Source organism: Lepisosteus oculatus, unplaced genomic scaffold (assembly GCF_040954835.1).
Source record: "Lepisosteus oculatus isolate fLepOcu1 unplaced genomic scaffold, fLepOcu1.hap2 HAP2_SCAFFOLD_63, whole genome shotgun sequence".
Lineage (NCBI taxonomy): Eukaryota > Metazoa > Chordata > Actinopteri > Semionotiformes > Lepisosteidae > Lepisosteus > Lepisosteus oculatus.
This window is the reverse complement of record NW_027168182.1, coordinates 1,200,183-1,215,811: the sequence shown is the minus strand read 5'-3', so window position 1 is coordinate 1,215,811 and position 15,629 is coordinate 1,200,183. Positions and strand designations below refer to the sequence as shown.

Here is a 15,629-nt window from a genome sequence, read left to right as displayed (position 1 = left end):
CACCCCAGATGGGACTTGAACCCACAATCCCTGGCTTAGGAGGCCAGTGCCTTATCCATTAGGCCACTGGGGCACACTAGATGAGGTCGATCACGCTGATGAAGAGCCAGTTTTGTTTTCCTTTGCTTTTTCAAAGGGATCCCCAAAATTAGGGAAGTTAGGCAGCAGAAGGTTTACTGTGACCTGAGAAGGACCGGCATCCAATCACGGTGGTACACACACACACGCTCTCACTCATCTGAGCTACACGGCTATCTCAGGATGATCTCAGGTGCGCCGAGCTGGTACGGAACATATTGAACTGATCGATGGCGAATTGTCTCTCAGACAGGCTTTTCACCTCTGAGCTCCCTGACTGACAGTGATCAGCTAGGTAGTGAAACAGTCAGCTGCTTCTAAGCCTTAAACAGCTGCATCTCAGCGCTTCCACGGAGAGATGATTTGAAAGCCGAACAAGTCACCTCTGAGCTCCCTGACTTTAGGGTACGGTGTTCCCTGAAGGGCTCTCAAACCCCGCATTTCAGATGTCTAGCTGTATCGCTGATGTGTTGCACCTCAGAATCACTTTTAAACCTTACCTCTGGTATCTTTAATCCCTATTGCTCAACGCATGGTGAAAGTATTGCATAAATGTTTCTGAAAATGAGCAATGGGCACCTGAGAGTCTCATTTGCCTGTTTCACAAATGATCATATTTGACTAGAGATTCTGTTTGGGATTCAGTTGTGCATTCTGACAGCAATCCCTTTCAAAAAACGATACATTCTGGATGAGATCAAAGGTGCAGGAACACTGTATTTAGGATGTGTTTGCAGGTATTCTGTCTCTCTAGCTTCAACACAGTGATATATATATATATGCTCACTAATTTTTTGGTACATGCCCAGGGCAATAATCATTATGAGGATTTATTTCCTGATGTGCTAGGGGTAGTTTTGTGAAATACTTCAACACACTGGATCGCAGGTTTAAACCCCCTGGACTCTTACTCCTTAAAAACCAACAAATGCAGATATGTAGCAATCATATTGTAGCAGACACTCATTTGCCTGTTTCACAAATGATCATATTTTACTAGAGATTCTGTCTGGGATACGGATGTGCATTCTGACAGCAATCTCTTTCAAAAATGATTTTACCTTATCGCGGCTTTGCCCTTCTTGTCTCTTTGGACAATATCTCCATCTTGTGGTCGTTGTTGGTAATCTCTAGACAATATCTCCATCTTGTGGTCGTTGTTGGTAATGTCTTCTTATGCCCTTTTATAATTTCAATTCTCTATTAGTTGATTCTAGAATAGAGTTGAAAACATCAGTTTTATAGCACACAATATGACATTATTTATAGTCCAATTAGAAATTTATTACCCTGTTTTTAACATAATAACAAATTAAAATTGATTAAAACTAAGTTTGGAACACCAGGGAACATAAAAAAAATGATTTTTAGGAAAACCATGAGGTTCTCTGTGTCCGAAGCCTGCAAGGGGAGAAAGCTAGAATCCTTTGATTTTTCTAAATTTGAAAATAAACATCATATAACAACAGCTTTCATTCCTAGGAGTGAAAAACAACCATTTTTGAAGACATATTAGTTTCTAAAACACTACAATAAAGTTAAAAACATCCGTTTTATATTACATTATTTTTTGTGAAATTAGTCATTTTTTGCACTATTTTTAATAAAATCTCTAATTAAAAGTGATTAAAATTAAGTTTGGAACAACAAGAAACACAAAAAAAAAGATTTTAAGGAAAAAAATGATGTCTTCTGTGCCAGGTGCCTGAAAGGGGAGAAAGCTAGAATCCTACCCAGGCTCCTGGAGCTCTTTCCTGGCTAAAGGAGGGTGAATCCATCCCCTTCAAAGCTCCATGAAAAAATGATATTTTTAAATTTGAAAAAAAAAACATTATAGAACAACATCTCTTGGTCCACAGAGTGCAAAAATCCAACTTTGAAAAAAATCCATTGACTGGTCCCTGAATCCTGAAGTTTCTTTGCATGATATCGGGCTTGCAACCACTTTCTGGAAAATGATGAAAAATGCCAAAAATGAAAAAAAAGTTATCAATTCTAGAGCCTAAGAGGAAAACAAGACAAAGGTATATCTCCAAATAATTTTATGTGCTTCAGAAGAGCCCAGGAAAGTTTTTTGCATACATGAAACCACGCCCGTTTGCACGTAAGAGGACATGGTTGCACACACGACTGCATGAAAGCACGCGTGCATGCGAAGTCATCCTGTTGAGCATTTGAAAAGCCGCACCACGCCGCACTTGAAATAGCTCTTACATTAGTGGTAGACGCAGGAATCGCCTTTTTATTTACGCTCTTACCAACGCGATGGAAAGCAAAACAAAGCAAAGCAGAACAGAGCAAAACAAAACGAACAAACGAAAACCCTCACGTCCCGCACTTGCATATAACGCCGTTACGTGCCCAAGCGGTATTGTACGTCATCCTAGCACTGCACCCCGGGGCGTACGGTATATGGGAAAGAGCACACGCCACGAATCGTCTCGAATCACTCCCTACAGCTGTAAGGTGCCTTGAAGCGTGCACCCCCAACATTCTTCTTTGCGCATCTGTGAAAGGTAAACTCTTGAGCAAACTTTGAACCAGCTCTAAGGAAACTAATCCGATTAGACTTTACTTTGACTCATCTTTTTACGTTCAGTGCTGGATTGCTCAAACTCCAGCTAGGGTTAGGGTTAGCATTCCAATGCTACTTAGACACTTTGTTTACGCTCAGTGCTGGATTTTGGGAGCTTCAGGACGACTGGGAATTTTCTCCTATCTGTCCATTCTGTTTTGTTTTGGAGACTCTTGGCTGCCTATGTGGTACAGTGCAGCGTGAAGGAAACATTTTCCAAAACTGTGTCAGCTCAAAAGTTGTAAGAAAACCTCTCCAGCTGCTTTAACTCTCTTCATTTTTGTCATTTAATGTAACACTCGATGTATAACTGGAGCCTCACATATGCAAATAGTGAGGCTCCAGTTCGACACACAGTTCGACACCAGAGAATGCTCACGATTTCGGAAGCTGTCTCCGGGACGTGCTGATTCCACACATCCTGAATAAATCATGATATTGTTAGTTGCTGTAGCTAGACGTTCAAATGAGTTTCATGGTCAGATGGACTGTTTCCTCCAGCGGTATAGTATTGCAGTGAGACAGCACGATGCCTGCAAGACTATGTCACGCTAAACGCCACAGATTGTCTTTGTCCGTTCGTGTCAGTCGTCCTGCAGCCACGGGAAGTGGGACACAAACATGCTGCAATGCTTTCAAGACGGTAGGATTTGTTTGTGCAACATCCGAGAAGAGTACTTGTGGCTTGAATGTGAACTGTACATGCCCGCCCCCTTTCCTCTGTAGTGCATGAGTTCCTCCCGGCATGCCCTTCGTCATTGTTCTCTCATCTTGTATTTAAAGGGTTGTATTTCTGCTGCTGAAAATAAGCAACGGTTTTCTCACAACGCCCTTTGTTCCCGACGGAGCCCTTGTCTGTCATGAAATTCTTCAAAACCTCAAGCTAGAAGAAGAAGACGACAAATATGAAGCGTTACAGCAACGACATGCCATGAGACGATTGATAACGATTTCCATAGGATCCCCGCGGTTGCCTGGCAACCGTCAGCTTTGCGCAGTGGCAGTATCGGAGCCTGTGAGGTTTAGCCGAGGCGCGATTATTGCTAGTTGAAAACTTTTCCCAATACCCCGCTTCCACCGGTTTGCAATAGAATCGGCGAAAGCAATTTTTGACAGTCTCGTCAGAAACTGAGCAAGGTGTTTAAAGACAGATTTTGTCATGGTGACATCATGGTAGAAAGAAACGAGCTTGTTACGTCTCAACAGAAACGCTCTTTAGCTCTTTCAGCGTTATGCAGAGAACAGCGTCTGTCGAGATTACTTTTGTGTCAGCGCGAAACGCCGTGTGCTGTCAGTTTGATTTCATATTGCTCGTAGCGGCGCCCGGCTTTTGTCTGTCAAACGTTGGGTTGCGCTTCTTCATGCTGCATCGTCGGCATGAGTGGAGCTTTTTAAACGTCTGTACTTACTGCGCCCCATAAGAAATCGTTTATCCCCGTTCAAAAGCGATTGTGCGATGTCCTGCAGTGTTCGCAAAGCAAACCTTTGACAGTTTGAAAAGAGGAATTTATTCTGCTTCCTGTGCGTGCGTGCAGTAGTTACAAAGTTGAACGTCTTTACACGATCTGCTGCAGTTTTCAGTGGGCGGGCTTTGTCAGATGGCTTGGAAAAACGCACTGTGTTTCGGCTCGGGAAACATCATGAGAAGTGTCCTGCATGTTTTCTGTGTATAGCTGTCTTTTAACGCATACAGAATTCATTCGAAATCATTGGATTCTCCAATTAACAAGGGTCCCTTAAAGGATGAGTCAAAGTAACGTCTAATCGGATTAGTTTCCTTAGAGCTGGTTCAGAGTTTGCTCAAGAGTTTACCTTTCACAGATGCGCAAAGAAGAATGTTGGGGGCGCACGCTTCAAGGTGCCTTACAGCTGTAGGGAGTGATTCGAGACGATTCGTGGTGTGTGCTCGTTCCCATATACCATACGCCCCGGGGTGCAGTGCTAGGATGACGTACAATACCGCTTGGGCACGTAACGGCGTTATATGCAAGTGCGGGACGTGAGGGTTTTCGTTTGTTCGTTTTGTTTTGCTCTGCTTTGCTTTGTTTCGTTGTCAAGAGGCGTAAGGTAAGTCGTAATCCAGGGAGAACACTGGTGGCAAACAGTCCGAGGTGAGAGGCGAGGTCCAAAGTCAAAAAGGCAGAAGGGGAGTCCAATATCCAGAATAAACGAGGTAATGGAAAAAACGCCAGGTAGAGCTCTCAAGGAGTAGACTCAATACCAGCGGGAAGCAGGTAAAGATGGTAAAAATAGCACTGCGTACCGCACGGTGGAGTGTGTGCAGGTGGGTTAACTCGTGCGGCGGCGTTTGTTAATAATCACCCACTGCTGGTGCTGATTAGATCGCTTAAGAGTTGGTCTTAACTGCCTGGCGGTCATGACAAGCTCCTCTTTAAGCTGTGGTTTAGTTTTGCATTCATGTGTTTCTAGAGCAGTTATTTATGGGGGTGGGTGGGTCTTTCACAGAGGCTCAGGACAAATCCCCTGCATGAAAGTCTACTGTGTGCGTTCAAACAGGTCAAGAGCCAGGCAGGAGGACAATGGACAGAAGAAGCAACGAACTAAAAATAAAAGAACGAATATGAAAAAGCCACCATCTTTTTCTTTTTGACATTTTCCGACTTTCATGCAAGCCAGGACAAAGTTGCTCGTAGCTACTTGTGGATTCAAATACTCTATCGAGTGCTTTGATGAGTTTTTGCAATTTGATTGTCGTCCTGTCAGCCTCTTTCTGTTTTTTTTTTCAATCTAGTGATGGAAAGTAAGAGGGAAATGATGGAGCAATCAATAACCGCTCCGGAAAAATGGCAGAAAGAAATGGCCCGTCACTAAGGACATTTGTGAAGCAGAGGAGTGACATCACCACAAAGGCGACTTATTCTGCTGATCGTTTTGGTGAATAATGATTGAGGCGCGTTAAGAGAAAGGTAGCTGCGTCAGCATGCTTAGGCTGCAAAGGATAAAGCAAAGGTTTACTCCATGCTGAAAAGAGAAGAAAAGAAGCACAACGTTTCGGCTGTGGAGCCTTCTGCGCCATCTTCTTTAGCGATGGTGATGATGTTTACATTGGAAAAACTGAGACACGCATACTGGAGGGGCTTGAACCACCAACTGTTCAGTTAACAGCCAAATGCACTAACCGATTGCACCACAGAGTCTGACGGTCTTTTGTGCTCCCTACATTTGCAGGTTTATGGTCAAAGAAAACAATCGTTTGCGCTTCTCGTAGCCAGCAATAATTTTTCACTGACAACCAAGAAATGGATTTCATCTTTCACAAAATGTATGGATTTCTTCAAAAACAAGTTATTCCAGAAAGGAAATGAATTCTTGCATTAAACTGAACAAAGCTGTACATGTTTGTCTGAAATGATACATTTGGCACAACAAGACACGGAGAGAGGCACAGCTGGTATTCAGACCCAGGATCGCCTGCTTACTAGGCAGGCACTTTAAGCCACTAGGGAGCACCGCACTTTTACAGACACTTGGACACATCTGCGCTCGGTGTGCACTTAACATAATCTCTGAGCCCGTTGCCTCTTTCCCATTTAATAGCAGAACTGACGCCAAGAGAAATGATGAGAAATGGCATTTATTGGGCACTTTTCATGTCCAAGGAGCTCAATGCCCTTGACACCTCCCCAAGGCGACAGAGCTGTGCATTCTTTGGCGACACCATTTTTTCTTTTGTTTAATTTCTATATTTATTGATAGAATAAAAACGATATGTCATGTACTGTAAGGGAAATGTCTCTTTTCATGGGGAAAGCTAGCACCAGCAAATGTTGTGTTTAGAAGAAGTGATTTAACATGACACGTGACCTAATTTACCGGAGCAAAAGCTCACCCAGCAAGCCCTGCTTTACTTCTACAGGAGAGAAGTACTGTAGAGTCTGCAAGATGTTCAGCTGGGTAGCTACGTCAGCATGCCTCGGCTGCAAAGGAACAAGTAATAGGTTTATTGCATGCTGAAAAGAGAAGAACGGAAACACAGCGTTTCAGCTGTGAGGTCTTCTCACACCTGAAGAAGCCTCACACCTGTAAAAGGCTCCATGGTTTTCTTTCTTCTCTTTTCAACATGGAATACACCTATTGTCTGCATGATGTGACAATTTCATGGTGTTTTGGAAGAAAACCTTTTTTCTTTGAATTCAAAATCAATCGGAATTTCAGCACGACACATCAACACTTTTTTTGTTTTAAGGAGATGACATTTTAAACCTGATAAAAATAGTAGGAAACACAAGTTTCTTGCTGTGAAAATTTAGATGGGGAAGTGTACTACTAGTAGCAGTGTAGAGCTCTCTGTGGTGGAGTGCAAGCGCATGTTCTATGGGCCAGTGGCGTAATGGATAACGCGCCTGACTTTGGATCAGAAGATTGTAGGTCTGAGTCCTGCCTGGCTCGTGAGGCTTTTAAACCTCTCAGGTTCCTCGGTAACAGGTTGCCGTCATGTATATGAACTATAGAAAAGCATTTGCCACAACCCGTAAATTAGCACGCAAGTGCGGGCTAGTTAACACAGAACTGTATGGAGATCATCTCCAGCTCCAAGCTCAATTGCAATGAAAAAACATGCAGAACAGAACTGGAGAGCAGCTGAATTTGTGCTCAGTAGGGTGGGGAGGACTCAGCATTGCTATTGTTCTAATTGGCATGAACTGCAGGAGATCTGAATCAGAACATGTCAGTTAGTTCGATCATTGCGTCAATATGTAGGCCACGTTAATACAGAATTATTACTTTGTCTGTCTCGTCTTTGTATATAGCTGAATGTCCCTGACAATTTCATGTTAGTTTTTAAGAACGACATTGGTGCTAATATATACATATATAGCATATAAGGAACACGTAAAAGTTTAGTCCATGCTGAAAAGATAAGAAAATCGCCACAACGTTTCATCTTGGAATAAATCTTTACTTGTTGTTTTGCAGCCTACCCATTCTGACCTAACTCCTCCCTTGAAATTCCCTAACAGATAAGGGTACGTAACGGCTCATGCGATGCTCAGTTGCAATTTGTCCCAAAACAAACAAGAACAGCAGCTGAGGGTTTGAGTTTGAACATGCACTGTATTAAAGCAGCTTTTATTTCCATTGATAAATGCTAGATATTCCTACAGAGATTCTCCAGGTGAGTAAGCGATTCCTGTTTCTGTTTCTATTTCTGTTTCATATATATATACAATATATATATATGTTACATGTGTCTCTGCAATAGTACAAATGTGTTATACACTATCAGGGGCTGCTTTTTTGTGCACCTCATCTACAACAAGGCTTTTTTTCATTTATGTTTGTGGACCTTCACCATTTGAGGAAGTGAGTTAGATAAGAAAGTTACAGGTATGGTGAGCAATGACTGACAAAGGCACGTACTGCGTATTCCTTACAGAAGAGTAAGCAATTTGTTCTAAAAAACACCGGCTAAAGTCAAACATCGTTAGCAATCTTATTACTTAAATAGAATTAACATCAATAAACTGTAAGGTGCTGGTACATGCGAGTAGATGTGATCTTCTATTAAACAAAAATGCAATTACAGCTCTAAAAAGGTCAACCTAGACTTCTGTAACAGATCTGTTCAGGTCATCGCTGTTCCTCTGACCTTGTGAGTCTTTGGAATTTTAAAAGTGTATTTTGCTTGCCTTTCATGTGGTCTGTGTACAAGTCACTGTGGCGTATGCGGTCCTACACAGCCTTGCTATAGACGTGACGAGCCTCCGCTATGTTGCAATGGAGAACAGGTTCAGTATGGAGCTGCCGAGAAAATTCAGCTGGAAAGCTCGTTGCAGAAAAGCATCGTTATCTGCGTCCAGCTGCAAAGCGTCACTCGTGGGTGCTGAAGAATCGATTTCCAAGGCAGTGGGTCTAGGCGATTTAGAGTGTTAAAGGTCCCAGCGAAAACAAAACAGCGCTGGTCCTTTTTCATGCACGCACGAGAGCACCGTAGTCGGCAGAATTTGAACCTGCGCAGGGAGACCCAAACAGATTTCAAATTTGTTGCCTTAACCACTCGGCCACGATTACAGTAAATACGCCAGCTGTTGGCTTCTTGCTACAATCGAACAGGGAGTGCGAGGCGGCGGCGGCGGCAACTTTTTTCAAGTTCGCTCTCCGTTTAAGAAACCTTTTACGCCATACGTGTAAGCAGACACACACCTCAGAGTACTTAAGGGTGGCTTCAAGTTGGAATGATAAAGTCTCCCCGTTCGGACATGAAAATAGAACTTTCTTAGACAGAAATAAATCAACAACGGAGACATGTGGACGACGATTTCAGTCACTGCACTTTGAATAGCATTTTTACTCGAGTTACAGGAGATGCACGAATGGCCCTTGACCTACGCTCTTACGAATGCCTTGGAACATTCAAAGAGAACAGCCCTCAAGTCCTGCGGTTTATTATAATGCTGTTGCGTGTCGAGGCAGTATTTGACTCCGTCCTACCGTTGAGACACGGGGCGTACTGTAAATGAACTGCACCTGACAGCTTTAGAAAAACACCTGGGCTCAGTACGGTGCTGAGAGCTCAGCGTTGCTGTTGTTCTAATTAGCACGCACTGCATCGGCTATGACCCGAACTTTTCAATTATTCCGATCAGTAAGTCAACACGTACTCCACATGAAAGGTAGAAATATTCTCTTGTCTGTCTCTTGTTTTTATAGAACTGAATGTCCCTGACAATGTACTGTTAGTTTTAATTGAAGAACGGCATCTGTGTTCAAATATACCAGACAAGTTTACGTAACTGCTCATGCAACACTCAGTTGTAATTAGTCAAGAAATAAAGTCGAACAACAGCTGCGAGTTTGATTCTGAACGTATGAGATTGCAGCGCCTTTTACTTCCATTGACAAATGATAGAGATTCGAAGAGAGATCCTTCAGACCAGCAAGCAAACCCACGGCTATTTCGGTTTTCTATCTAGGCAACGTTGGTGTCTGCAATAGCATACATGAAAGCGTGATGCAATTTCTGTGGCTACATTTGTTGCACGTCATGCACAGTAAGAGTGTTTCTAACACCAAATACAAAGTCAACAATTAGCGATCACGCCTTCTCCTCAGTTAACCCACTGAAACCCTTGCTGTTAACAGTTCTTTACTGCGTGCTTTACGAGCACCTACATATTGTGTCGATTCTTTCAGCTTTATTCATTAGGTTTTCAAAGGCATAAGTAGAGCACCAGAGGTGCGAACACAAAGTGTGTGGTTACCTGAAGAATTGATTTCCATGGCAGCGGGGACAAGCGATTTAGCGTTTTTATAGCACGAGGAAAGGAGAAGCGGCACTACACCTTTTCAGCGCAGGCACAAAGCGACGTGCGGCAGACGCCGTAGTCGGCAGGATTCGAACCTGCGCGGGGAGTCCCCAATGGATTTCGAGTCCATCGCCTTAACCACTCGGCCACGACTACAGCGAGCTCGCCGCTGCCGCATTCCTCCTATAATCTAACACGGAGTGCGAGGTGGCTGCGGAAACGTTTTCAAAGTCGCTCTCCGTTAAAAAAAAAATACCTTTCACAAAATACGTGCCGGCAGACAGACACGCCTCAGAGGGTTTAAGGCTGGCTTCACGTTCAAATGATAAAGTCTCCCCGTCCGGATGTCAAAATGCAACTTTGGCAGACAGAAAAAACATCAACAAACCACAAATGCACCACACTGCACTTTCAAAAGCATTTACATTCGTGTTAGACGCAGGAATTGCCTTTGATTTGCGCGCTTACGAACGCCATGGAAAACGAAACAAAACTAAAGCCCTCAGCTCTTGCACTTGATTATAATGCCGTTACGTGTCGAAGCAGTAATTTACGTCATCCCACCACTGCAACACGGGGAATAGAGGGAAATGAGCACAAGGTGAGATATTTTTAATCTGTAAGGCTTCTGTAGTTTCTTTTTGAAATCATTGTTACAACATATTATGTAAAAGCATGTTGAAAAGAATCTACCTGCATTCCAGCGGCCCTGAGCAAGAGGAAAAAAATGATGTCTTCTGTGCCAGGTGCCTGCAAGGGGAGAAAGCTAGAATCCTACCCAGGCTCCTGGAGCTCTGTCCTGGCTAAAGGAGGGTGAATCCATCCCCTTCAAAGCTCCATGAAAAAATGATCATTTAAAATTTGAAAAAAAAACATCATATAACAACAGTTTTCATTCATAGGAGTGAAAAACAACCATTTTTGAAGACATATTAGTTTCTAAAACACTACAATAAAGTTGAAAACATCCGTTTTATATTACATTAATTTTTGTGAAATTAGTCATTTATTGCACTATTTTTAATAAAATCTCTAATTAAAAGTGATTAAAATTAAGTTTGGAACAACAAGGAACACAAAAAAAAAGATTTTAAGGAAAAAAATATTGTCTTCTGTGCCAGGTGCCTGCAAGGGGAGAAAGCTAGAATCCTACCCAGGCTCCTGGAGCTCTGTCCTAGCTAAAGGAGGGTGAATCCATCCCATTCAAAGCTCCATGAAAAAATGATATTTTTAAATTTGAAAAAAAAAAACCATTATAGAACAACATCTCTGTGTCCACAGAGTGCAAAAATCCAACTTTGAAGAAAATCCATTGACTGATCCCCGAATCCTGAAGTTTCTTCGCATGATATCGGGCTTGCAACCACTTTCTGGAAAATGATGAAAAATGCCAAAAATGAAAAAAAAGTTATCAATTCTAGAGCCTAAGAGGGAAATAAGAGAAATGTATATCTCCAAATAATTTTATGTGCTTCAGAAGAGCCCAGGAAAGTTTTTTGCATACATGAAACCACGCCCGTTTGCACGTAAGCAGACATGGTTGCACACACGACTGCATGAAAGCACGCGTGCATGCAAAATCATCCTGTTAAGCATTTGAAAAGCCGCACCACGGCGCACTTGAAATAGCTCTTACATTAGTGGTCGACACAGGAATCGCCTTTTTATTTACGCTCTTACCAACGCGATGGAAAGCAAAACAAAGCAAAGCAGAGCAAAACAAAACGAACAAACGCAAAACCCTCACGTCCCGCACTTGCATATAACGCCGTTACGTGTCCAAGCAGTATTGTACGTCATCCTAGCACTGCACCCCGGGGCGTACGGTATATGGGAATGAGCACACGCCACGAATCGTCTGAAATCACTACCTACAGCTGTAAGGCGCCTTGAAGCGTGCACCCCCAACATTCTTCTTTGCGCATCTGTGAAAGGTAAACTCTTGAGCAAACTCTGAACCAGCTCTAAGGAAACTAATCCGATTAGACGTTACTTTGACTCATCCTTTAACAGTTTTCAGTCTCTGTCTTTAAACACCTTGCTCAGTCACATTCAAGCCACAAGTACTCTTCTCGGATGTTGCACAAACAAATCCTAATGTCTTGAAAGCATTGCAGCATGTTTGTGTCCCACTTCCCGTGGCTGCAGGACGACTGACACGAACGGACAAACACAATCTGTGGCGTTTAGCGTGACATAGTCTTGCAGGCATCGTGCTGTCTTACTGCAATACTATACCACTTGAGGAAACAGTCCATCTGGCCATGAAACTCATTTGAACGTCTAGCTACAGCAACTAACAATAACATGATTTATTCAGGATGTGTGGAATCAGCACGTCCCGGAGACAGCTTCTGAAATCGTGAGCATTCTCTGGTGGTGTCCTGGAGGGTTCCCCCGGGCATGTGTTGGTGGTATAGTGGTGAGCATAGCTACCTTCCAAGCAGTTGACCCGGGTTCGATTCCCGGCCAACGCAGTGGCAAGTGTTTTCAAATGCTGTCACAAGCCTTGGCTTGTGACTAGCAAAGCGAAGCCTTTTGAAAGAGCTAAAGCACTGCAAAACGGAATTGAAGGAGAATCTTACAGGGGATTCTGAGCGGTGTCTAAATAAATAAATTCACAGCGTCCGCGGATGGCATTTTGCAGCTGGAAGTAGATGTCGACGCTTTTTGCACACAGCACCAAAAAAGCGTCTTTTTTGAAGGTACAGGCATTGAGCATTGGTGGTTCATTGTTAGAACTCTCACCTGCCACGCAGGAGGCTTGGTTTCGATTCCTGGCCAATGCAGTGGCTTTTGCAGCGAACGGCTCCATCACTTGCATCCCAACTTTTGCAACTCGCAACTGAAAACCCACTGAAGCTAAGCAGGTGTGAGCCAGGTCAGTACCTGGATGAGGGTGAGCTACAGGGAAAAACAAAGCTTCCAGCTGAAAGTGGTGTTAATGGGGCCAGCGGGGAGGCGCTCACCCTGAGGTCTGTGCGGGTCCCAATCTCCCAATATAGTGACGGAGAAGCTGTGTTGTAAAAGGGCGCTGTCTTTTGGATGAGATGTAAAACTGAGGTCATAGTGCTCTGTGGTCATTAAAAATGACCACCAAAACCTTTGACAAAAGCTCTTGGTAATTGATGGTCTTCAATAATGTTTCTCCTTTAGGTACATTTAAAATCAGCTGAATAATGCTGTGAAACCATGAAACTGCATGAGAAAGCCCGTACACTGAATTACACGGCTTTCTATTCAAAGGAGGACAAAAGAAATTCCCTGAGTTTGATTTTTTGCAGCACAGAGAGGGGCACTGTCACGAGGCCGGTTAGCTCAGTTGGTTAGAGTGTGGTGCTAATAACGCCAAGGTCACGGGTTCGAGCCCCGTACGGGCCATGTCCTTTCCTCCTCTCTTACCAAAGCTGTTAGGTTCCTTTCCGTGGTGAGATGGGTTGTCCTGCAACGCTGCCACACAGTGCCGACAGACAAGAGTGTTGCGGGAGAAGAGAAAAGTGTTTGAAGATTTAAGAGTGTCTTAGGTGGAGCCAAAATCAAGTGTCACAAATGCAAGTGGGAAGATTTCCAATGTTTAATATGGTCAAAATAAGCGGAAGTTACCAGCTGGTCCGGCACAGTCTGCCATGCTTTTGTCATATACTGTAAAGTGGTGTCGAACTGGAGCCTCACCATTTGCATATGTGAGGCTCCAGTTATACATCGATTGTCACATTAAATGACAAAAATGAAGAGAGGTAAAGCAGCTGGAGAGGTTTTCTTACAACTTTTGAGCTGACACAGTTTTGGAAAATGTTTCCTTCACGCTGCACTGTACAATATAGGCAGCCAAGAGTCTCCAAAACAAAACAGAATTGACAGATAGGAGAAAATTCCCACTCGTCCTGAAGTTCCCAAAATCCAGCACTGAGCGTAAACAAAGTGTCTAAGTAGCGTGGGAATGTTAAACCTAACCCTAGCTGGAGTTTGAGCAATCCAGCACTGAGAGTAAAAAGATGAGTCAAAGTAACGTCTAATCAGATTAGTTTCCTTAGAGCTGGTTCAGAGTTTGCTCAAGAGTTTACCTTTCACAGATGCGCAAAGAAGAATGTTGGGGGTGCACAGGACTGCAGGTAGAGCATCTACCCACGGTGTCCCTTCAGTTGATATTTCCTTAGTTGGTCTTTCAGACTGTGGGTGATGGGGGCAATGTGACTTCCAACTTACCCCTAGTGAGGCAATTACAGCCTGGCACACCTTCCCAGTGTAGTCTGCCCCTAGATCAGTATCCAAGGGGCAGGGCAGTCCGTACCACGGGATCATCTTTATCATACACTTGGGTATGTGCCAGCCCACATCACATCATCATACAACCCCACATTCTTTACACATTTGTTCTAACCACTATTAAACATCTATTAAAGGCCTCAACCTGAATTCTCCCTTTTCCCCAGTAGAGGTTTCACAGGGGTCTCAGACTCCTGCCCTCCCAGTGCCGCTCGTCTGGCATCTGCATCTGCATGGTTGTTACCTTGAGTTACTGGAATTCTTTATTTATTGTGTTATTGACACCTTACTCAAGCTGCTTCTGTCGGCAGCTGTAAAACTACAAATCAGTTCAGAGACAAGCCCAGTATTCTTAACTGGAGTCCCTGCCGTTGTGAGAGAATCTTATTTCTCCATAGCCATCCAGAATTGTGGCCTACATGCAACAAATACATACATTATATACATATACAGTAACCTTTTAACATCTTTCTTTTTACAATCTTCCATCAGTGCTCTTAACTGGCTTGCTGTGCTGAGGCAGTGGAGGGGCATTTTCCGATTGTTAGCACCTCGAATTCTGTTGTAACGGCTCAGCCTGTTCTCTGTTCTCCCTCATGCATCAGAGAGGACCCATCAGTAAACAGTATTACATTTTCTTCAATTTTCACCGTCCCCCACCCTTTGGCTACAGTATCGAATGGTATAATAGTGCCTACCTCCATGCTCCTGCGTCAGCACAGCTGCCCAGAACCCTTTGTCCACACTTACATACAAAGAATGGTTGATCCATCTGAGGAAACCCCAGTCTCAGCACCTGTAAGAGAGCTTGTTTCAAATTATTACAGGCGGCTTTTGCTGCTGGTACCAAGGCAATCTTGTCCTTGTACTGCACTCCCCCCTTAAGCAGATCTGTTAAAAGTTGTGCTCACCCCGTAAAAATATTGCACCCTGGCCCTGTTAAAATCACACAATGCTCGACACAAAAGGGCCTTATCATAACTGCTTAATATTAGACACTCTAAAGCTGAAGCAACTCAGACTTGTGGGTTTCCTCGTCAGGGGAAGCACTCAGAATACCATCAACATACTGAGTGATCACAGTCAGTTGAAGCCACGTGATACCCTGTTCTGGATAGTCATTCTTTGTAATGCATAATATTCCAACCCAATAGATCTGGGATAAAACCACCCATTAAAATCTGGTACTCAGCAAGTAAAACTTGGTGCCCCAATACTCCTGTGGCCTCCTGCCATCTCCCCATATACATTACTCTATAGCACACTGTTGAACAGAGGAGTGAAACAAGCATGACAGTAGTGCTCCAGTATCCCCTAACAGAGAAACCAACACTCCATTAACAGTACATTTTAATCCACTGGACTGGGACAGACTTAGGTAGGCTACAAGGGATTTACAGGATCTAATCGTTAGGTAAACAGATCTTCTCACAAGACGTTAT

At 43.5% G+C, this 15,629-nt stretch overlaps 5 non-coding genes across 5 annotated transcripts; 3 read left to right on the top strand and 2 right to left on the bottom strand.

Moving 5' to 3' along the window:
- trnar-ccu (transfer RNA arginine (anticodon CCU)) lies at nt 1–73 on the bottom strand. The gene has a single exon. It is a non-coding gene; the product is annotated as a tRNA-Arg (tRNA).
- Nucleotides 74–3,639: 3,566 nt separating this feature from the next.
- On the top strand, nt 3,640–3,781 carry LOC138232406 (U4 spliceosomal RNA). Its single transcript, XR_011187137.1, has one exon. It is a non-coding gene; the product is annotated as a U4 spliceosomal RNA (small nuclear RNA).
- Nucleotides 3,782–9,995: 6,214 nt separating this feature from the next.
- trnas-cga (transfer RNA serine (anticodon CGA)) lies at nt 9,996–10,077 on the bottom strand. The gene has a single exon. It is a non-coding gene; the product is annotated as a tRNA-Ser (tRNA).
- A 2,249-nt stretch (nt 10,078–12,326) lies between these two features.
- Nucleotides 12,327–12,398, top strand: trnag-ucc (transfer RNA glycine (anticodon UCC)). The gene has a single exon. It is a non-coding gene; the product is annotated as a tRNA-Gly (tRNA).
- Nucleotides 12,399–13,228: 830 nt separating this feature from the next.
- Nucleotides 13,229–13,302, top strand: trnai-aau (transfer RNA isoleucine (anticodon AAU)). Its single transcript has one exon. It is a non-coding gene; the product is annotated as a tRNA-Ile (tRNA).
- Nucleotides 13,303–15,629: the final 2,327 nt, after the last annotated feature.